At 39.9% G+C, this 8,450-nt stretch overlaps 1 protein-coding gene across 5 annotated transcripts in view; it reads right to left on the minus strand.

Moving 5' to 3' along the window:
- Osbpl1a (oxysterol binding protein-like 1A) overlaps positions 1-8,450 on the minus strand; it is a 188,574-nt gene that overhangs the window by 26,571 nt on the left and 153,553 nt on the right. The window lies entirely within an intron of this gene.

The following is an 8,450-nucleotide window of genomic DNA, read 5'->3' on the forward strand; positions in this document are numbered from 1 at the left end:
CCAGCTGCCCATGAACATACCCGTGTAACTAAAATACTAAATATTAAACATTTATCTTTTACAGAACCTCAAAACTGTAACTGATTTAAGTTACACAAGTTAATAAAATTTGAAGATTTTAAATAAGTATTATTTAAAATCCCTCACAGTAAAATTCTTCTGGCTGCTTCTTTGTCAGGAATACACATTGCTCATTTGGCAAATCTGCTATCTAACCAATCTGCTGGATAAGTGGCCCCAGATGGTATTTAAATCACATTTTCCACTCTCTAAGACCATCAATCTCTGTGACATGAACAATGGATACCAGGGATACAAATGCTGCCATCATCTACCACATGCAAGTATAATGCAGTTTTAGGATGTATGGAAGCTACATTCCCCATCTCCTATGAAAACACCAGAATGTAGAAATGTAACATAGCTAGGAAGTTGTGAACATGAAATAAACTTCGTCAGTTTGGAAACTGTCACAGGATTGCCACTAAGAGTACCTGAATTTCATTCTTGTACACATTAACTTTTCATGGTATTTTATGAAAATGTAATGATTATTCATTTATAAGAAAGCCTGACTGTGCTATTATCTACTCTAAGCCAACCACAAAAGGGAGACAAAGGGGTTTGGAAAGGTAAATGGCCGCCATAAAATCTACCTTATTTTCTCGTGTGGGGCACTGAGAGCCAGACAAAAAACCCATATTCGAACCCCACAATGTGCAGTGACCCAGTGAGAGGCAAAAGGAGGAACATGGGCCTAGGGGACGCATATACCTCGCAGAAGTCGTGCTTTAGCAAATAACCTTCGGTTGTTGATCACAGTCTAAGGGCCTGACGAGGCTGCCAGAGAGACAGGTGCAGCCGCAGACTGCCAGCACTTGAAGCCAGGGTCCAGATCCAGGTGCCACTGGAAATGGGACCACAACCCACTCAAGAGGATGCTTTGAAGGCGATGCAAAAGTGTCTGAAAAACATTTCTTCTAAGCAACAGTAAAGAAAATGTGGCCCCCAGAAGAAATGCAAGAAATTGGAGGTCTAGGGAACATAGGCACCATGCAGGCTCTGAGTATTAGGGGCAGGGCCTGGGGCAGCAGGAGGAACAGCATCCCTGCTACCCCCCACACCGCACCCGCATACTACTCTGTCCACTGCTCAGGTGACACAGATCATCTCCTTTTCTGTTGACGGCGTCTCCTCAACAGCAGGTAAACTCGGGGGAACTCGGGTTTTATCTACTGCTATGTCCTGGCTGCAGAGGACAATGTCTAACAGAGTCAGGCTGTGTTTGCTGAATAACACTAGAATTTATAAGATCTCTTGGCAGATCTTCCCTCATAAAGAGCTGGTTTACTCCCTACTCACGAGAGTGGGTGCAATACTCCTGGTGAAAGCTGAGGGTGGAAGGCCAGTCTTACAATAACCCCAGCAATGGGAACCAAGAGATTCTGTTTGAGGAATGGTTTCAGGCATAAGCTGGAGGCTGGGACAGCAGGACACAGAAAGGTACCCCTTATGGGGAAGGATGCTTGACTGGAGCAGTCAGGACAGGGGTGCCATGCTGTTCAGACCCTCGAGGAACAAGATAGCAGCTCCCTCAACAATCGCACTATCCAGCCCCAGTGTCAGCGTGCTGGGGGTGGGGGGAAGCCTGTCAGAGAAATACGACTGTGCCACACATAATCTCAACTGTCGTGGTGGCCACATTTAAAAAGTAAAAGCGAATATGATAGATTAATTTTAGAAATATATTTTAACCCAATTATTAACCTTTCAACATGTAATCAACATAAAATTATTAATAAAATATTTATACTTTTTCCATACTGCCTTCAAAATCCAGTACATAACTGACACATACAGAAGAGCACATCTCTATTTAGCTACTATTCTCAACAGTTAAAGTGCAGTCTCGTCTTCACAGTACAAAGATGAGTTTAATGGAAGAATATTTTATGCTGCTGCTTATTAAACCTAAACTTGATTAGAATGTAATCAAGTGAAACTTCAGTTCTTCAGGCACAGCACCACATCTCAAGTACTCAGAAGCCACACATGGCTAGTGGCTGCTCTCCTGCATAGCTCCCATCTTGTAATTACTCCCCAAAGCAAAAGGACTGTCTTGTCTGAAGACCACGGGAGAAGAGCAAACGGCCGCTCAATTATGGGAGCCGAAAAAGACAGAAAACAGCACAGCCTAATCATCAACAGTGTTAAGAAGCAGAAAGAAGACAGTAATGTAAAAAATAGATTAATTTATTCTTTTTTTTTTTTTTTGGTACCAGGAATCGAACTTGGGACCTTGCATTTGCCAGGCAGGTGCTGTGCTGCGCTGAGCTATATCCTCAGCCCAAGATAGATTAATTTAGAAAATAATGTGCATTGACAAGGATATATTCCTAAGGATACTGGCTGGCGGTGCTACTCCAGGCAGGAGGAGGAACACATGAGACAGCAAAGCAACCAGGCCCCTCAGGCTGAAAGCCCTGATTCTCTTCCCCTGAGCTGCTCTGAGCGTCATTATCCTGCATTCTATGCTTCCTTTTCTTCTTCACACAGAGAGAAAACACCCTGTACCAGGGACGGACAGTGCTAGGCCTGGTTCTATTTTGGACCACACAGATGACATTATGACTGTCCGCACAAAACTCCAGCAACTGGTCTTTAAATGAAAGACTCTCTCTGCCGTGGCAATGATTCCACTTGATGTCCCATCATTCTTCCCCCGCTTCATACCATAGAAGATGGACTCTAAACTTAACCAAATCAGCTTAGGAAATCTGACTAACAGATGCTGGGCTTAAACCCTCTCTATTGTGAAAAACGCTGGGCAAGGGCAGGGGATCACTACACTGCCCTCCATGACACCTGAAGGCAGAAACCACACAAAGGCTCTGCTGGGCAGAGCTCTGCAAGTTCCTAAGAACTGCACAGACCCACACGCGTGACCCACTGGACACGGTTCCTGATCCAGGGGCAGGCAACCCTGCTTGCTCACAGAGACCCTTGGAAAAGATAACGAACAGAGAGGCGAAATTAAGTTTCAGGTGGAACCTGATGCCAGCACACATGAGCTATTCTGTGTACTGAGTACGGGCACGTATATATCATTATACTTGCGGGTTCTTCTTGTGGAATATATTAAAAAAGGTGGAAATTAAGCAAATCTTCCAAGTCAAGGCTGCATATCTAGATAATCTGCCTGTTGGGACAGCCAGATAATGTTCTTTTTTTTCATTATTTTATTAGTCCATGTCTGTAGTACATAATGTTTACATTTCTCGTGAAGAACTGATACATATGCATAATACATCATAATTCCCTCCTTCATCCCCTTTCCTGTCCCCTCTCCCCCATCCATCTCTTGATTCCTTCCCCTTTGATAAAGATCAGTCTTGCTACTTCCTATCATCTTTTATTTTGCTCTTTCTTTACACTTGGATTTCTCATAAAAGAAAAACCATCAGATATTTAAGCTTGAGTGCTTATATTTCATTTAATGTTACAGTCGCAAAATGCATCCATTTTCCTACAAATGACTTGTTTGTCCTTCTTTATGGCAGAGTAATACTCTATTGTGTAGAAATACCACATTTTCTTTATCCATTCATCTGCTGGTAGGCCACTTCCAAGATTTAGCTATTATGAACTGTTCTACAAACATGAATGTGCATGTATCACTGTAATATGATGTCCTTAACTCTTTTAGAGGAAGATACCTACTAGGGGAACAGCTGGGTCAAATGGAATTTCTATTTTCAGTTTTCTGAGGAATCTCCATACTGATTTCCAAAGTGGGTGTACTAGTTTACACTCCCACCAGTGGTGTACAGGAGTTCCTTCCCCCCAGCCTCTTCAGCATCTGTTATTATTTGATTTCTTGATGATGGCCATTGTTTTTGGGGGTAAGATAGTATGTCAGAGTTGTTTTAATTTGTATTTCTCCGATGCCAGCATTACTGAGCACTTTTTCAGGTTTTCACCGACCATTTGTACTTCTTCTGTGAAGTGTCTCTGTCAGTTGCCCATTTTTTTTATTTGGTCTTTTATTTGGGGGGGCTAATTTTTTTTGAGTTCTTCATACATTCTAAATATTAGTCCTCTGCCCAAGGGATGGCACCTAGATATGCTATAAGAAAAATACCCAAGATAAGTACAGTCTCTTGGAAATGCTTTCCAATCTACATATATGTTTTAATGAATTTTCTAAATACTTTGCTATTTTTATAAAGTATAAACATAACAGGATGACTGTCACAGTCAAAAGTGGTATCATCTGCTCAATAAATCGTTTTTTTTTCAATTCATAAGAGCTCTTTGTACGATGTAAATATTTTGTTCACCACTTACATCATAAGTCTGTTACTGACTGTGATTCCACCTGCAGTATGATTTACCAAGCCAAATTTACCTACCTGGAAGACTACACCTGTTATCATCAGAGTCTAGGCGGGAAACATAAAAAGCTGTCTTCCAGTATTTTCCTTAGGGATGAGATAAAACAATTCATCATTTTTACTAATATTTGCTCCAGACAAAAGCTAAATGTCTTAAGTCGTAAGGTTTGGCAACCAAGACACACAACAAAAACAATCTTCTCAAGCGTGCTTACCACTTTCAAATAGCAGTAAACAGAACACAACCAAAGTGGGTATGGTTATTTTTCAAACTGCAAAATAACACGTTGTAACAAAAGAATCCACAGACGAAGAACAAGCCAATCATCGGATGCCCCCCTCCAATACCAAACAGCAACACCCTGGGGCTCCTTCCCAAACCTTCTCTTTGCACCAACAGGCATGTGCAAGTGTGTCTGTGTACACGCTCATATCTCTGAAATATTACCTGCAGCTTACACTGCTCTTTCTTTAAACATATCAAGGACATGCCTTCAAGTTGACAGCTACCAAAGCCCCTATCTTTTCTCCCCCTAATATCTTTAGGGACTGGCACAAGTAAGTATACCCATGTAACTGTGAAAACACATCACCCATGCTGTGGCAGGGGATGGAACTCGGGGCCTCACACATGTTAGGAAAGTGCTCTATGGAGCTGCATCCCCAATCCCTGGTTCCATTTTTAATGCAGTCTTTCTCTCCTTTGATGCTTGTTGTTTGCCATCCTGTAAGGATGTTGTTTAAAAGCTATAATTTTTCTACACTTTTCTACACACAAAGGAGCTTGCTGAATTTATAACCCAAAACAATGTTTTAACTATATACCCTTCTCTATGGTTTGCTTTCCCCATTCAATACTTTTGTTCAAGTCAAAGAGTAAACATTATCTCAAACATTATCAAGTCAAATTTGTTCAAGTCAAAGAGTAAACATTATCTCCATTAATGCCTAACTGTCCATAAATCAAAGTACATAAGTCCATATATCAAAGTACAATCTGCCTGCTCTTCATCAAAGGTATGCTCTGCTTTTGTTCTTTTGCCAAAATAACACAACAAAAACATTTCAATAGTTTATACTCTTATTTAAATCTGATGCTTTCATTTCTATGGGTGAGAGTACCAGGGTAAGACTGCCGATCAAAAACCATCTCTAGCCGGGGGTAGTGGCACACGCCTGTAACCCCAGCACTTGTGAGGTTGAGGCAGGAGGATCATTGCAAGTTCGAGACCAGCCTGGGCTACAAAGTGAGCTCCAGGCCAGCTTGAACTGCATAGCCAGACCCTGTCTCAAAAAGACAAAAAAGAAAAACCCAAAAAACAAAAAACAAACCATCTCTATTTCACATTTCCCCTCATGCTATGAGATTGCTTTCTGAGAAAGTTTTAATCATGTCACATTTCACCAACAGCCTAAGAGGCCATTGTTCTGTCCATGACTTCATCTGCAGCAAGTGGTGTCAACAGGCTTCTAAGTTTCGTCAGTCTGGCTTATAGAAAGGACATGCTATTTTACTTTCTCTTTCCTCAGCTAATACTGAATTAGAACTTTTTTTTCAAATGCTTAATGATATCTGAATGTAAATACCGTAAACTGCCTACTGACATCACTAGATTCTTTTCTCTGTAAATTTTAAGAATTTTATGTGTAAGTCAGACAAAAAGATGAATACCTGTTGTCACATTTGCAGGTTTAAAACAAAACTTTTACAGGCAAATGTCCTCCTTTAAAAATAGCTTTTGTGTTTTTATATCTTGGTCAAGGGCTCTCCCACCCTAGATTTTTGATTATGTTGTTCCCATTCTCCAGTGTTCAAAGTGAATACAGGCATTGCAAGCCCACACCTCTACCTCAAACAGTGAGGTCCCTTTAAGTGCTTTGCCCTTGCTCCCTGTGCTGGACTCCGTAACTCTCAGATTCTCCGTGCCCTTCCTGTTCCCTTTCTTATATGACACAAGAGTTCTCCCTCCAAAATTTCTCTTACCCACACTTCAGGAATCTTAATACTTTACACGTTTACTTAGTGTCTAGCTCATTTTTAAAAAATTGATCACTGATTCCTTGCCTCAGGGAAGACAGGAAAAGTTCCAGAGTTTTTAAAAAGCAATACTTTCACAATGGCGGTGACATGGAACTACCCCTGAGCTAACTTTAAATGAGCTCCACCAGGATGAGGTGTTTGAATACTAATGGCTCATGTTCAGTGAGCTCTCCCGGCACTGAAACCCTGCATTTGGCACTTAATGTGCACCAGCTCACTTTATCTCCAAAACAGTCCTATAAATTCAATGCTCTATTAAATAAGCTGTGCATGGTCACAAGGACTGGCAGAATGGGGATTCTTTAATTTTGGAGCTTCCCCTCCCAGCTGAGCTCTGACTGCTACTCACTGACTGTAAACTTGAACAACAGCCCCCTCAACTACAAGTTTAGTGTTTGTACTTAGAAAATGACACCAGTATTTCATAAGGCCATCGCAAGTGTCCAGTGAAGCAATGCATATAGAGAAGTGATTTTTAAGTTTTGGATCTCACTCACTGTGGTCTGTAAACAATTTAACAATTAATATAACCAGTATTTTAAGAAATGAAATAGAATATATCTAGCAAATGTAGGAACTGTTAATAAAATTTTGTTAAAGCCTTAATACTACTACTTTCTGGATGGGTAATTTACTCATTACCATTAAGAGACAGCTAGAAAAGCAGCTATTTATTCAATAATCTTTGCGGCTCTATGAAGGTTTTCACAAGGAGGTAGATATGAAGTTACTTCTATTACCCCAGGAAAAAGCAGATCACAGAAAGATTTTCCCCACCTAGACTCTGAATCTTGCAAGGCTTTGCTTCAGGACAATGAAGGCTACAGCGAAAGGCTCTCACTTAGGGACTGAGATCAGTAAATCCCAGCAAGATTCTGCAAACTACTACACTACTCCCTCTTGAGAGTGTCTGTCTGGAGCTTGGGAGACATTAAATAAAGTTTCTTTACACAAAGGCTAGGGTTACAGCGCAGTGAAGCAATTTGGGAGTGATTCCAAATTGGTAAAGTCCCTTTCTTTGCTGTCACTTAGTAGTTTACTGGTCTTCTCTGTTTTAATGTCACAGGGCCTGGGTGAAAGTGCTAGGGCAATCCCAAATAACATCTTTTATTTAACTGAAATGATAGAAGAGCATATACTAATAAACCCCACATGTAATTTTACTATGCCTTAAACTTTCCATCCCATTATTAAGTGACAGTAAACCTAAGTCCTGTCTTTGGACCTCAGGGCACCTTCACCAAACACATCCTTGAACATTTCAGGCATGGTTTCATGCCTCTTCTGTGCCTAGATCTGCGGAAGGATATTAACTCAACTATGTTGTCAGCAGTTGGATTTTAAAAGTAACTGAATGTTATAATTTAGAAAAATGAGGTTGTCTAGTTCCATGATCTACTTAAATTTCACAATTATTTTCTCTAACTTCATCAATGAAGTTACTTTTGTGTACATATGCCCCTCACTAGATTGCAACCCTTTAGAGGTTAGATAGTATGGTTTATTCTCCTCTTAATCATTAATGCATACAGAATTTGATCTGACAGGTACTCAATATACCTGTTTTTAAATTAATGATTTTAGCTAGTGTCACCACTAAAATGGAGCCAAAGAAAGAAAAATAGTGAAAAACTGAGAGCTATAAACTGCAACTGAGGTAAGAAAAACACAATAATCATTTTCTGTCTCAAAGCTACTTCTTGAAAAATATTTTCCAAATCAGCTACTTCACATATTTTATTTGAACTTAGCAAATAAACATTTGTTCATGTCATTAAACATTCTGCAGTAATCAGAAGTACTGCACATTCATTTGAATATTCATTTGGACATTTAGAAAAGCAAAAAAGAACAATTCTTTTCTCTGCTTCAGTTATCAAAAGGATGAACCAAAATCTAAGAAAGTAACTTCAGACAAGCAGACTTCAATAATGATAATTTATTTGCATGTCTTTATGTGTATATCCCTATATGCAGCTATTAGATCTATATTACTTTTCTTTTTTTTTTTTTTT

Source organism: Chinchilla lanigera, unplaced genomic scaffold (genome assembly GCF_000276665.1).
Source record: "Chinchilla lanigera isolate Chin_1 unplaced genomic scaffold, ChiLan1.0 scaffold00001, whole genome shotgun sequence".
Taxonomy (NCBI): Eukaryota; Metazoa; Chordata; class Mammalia; order Rodentia; family Chinchillidae; genus Chinchilla; species Chinchilla lanigera.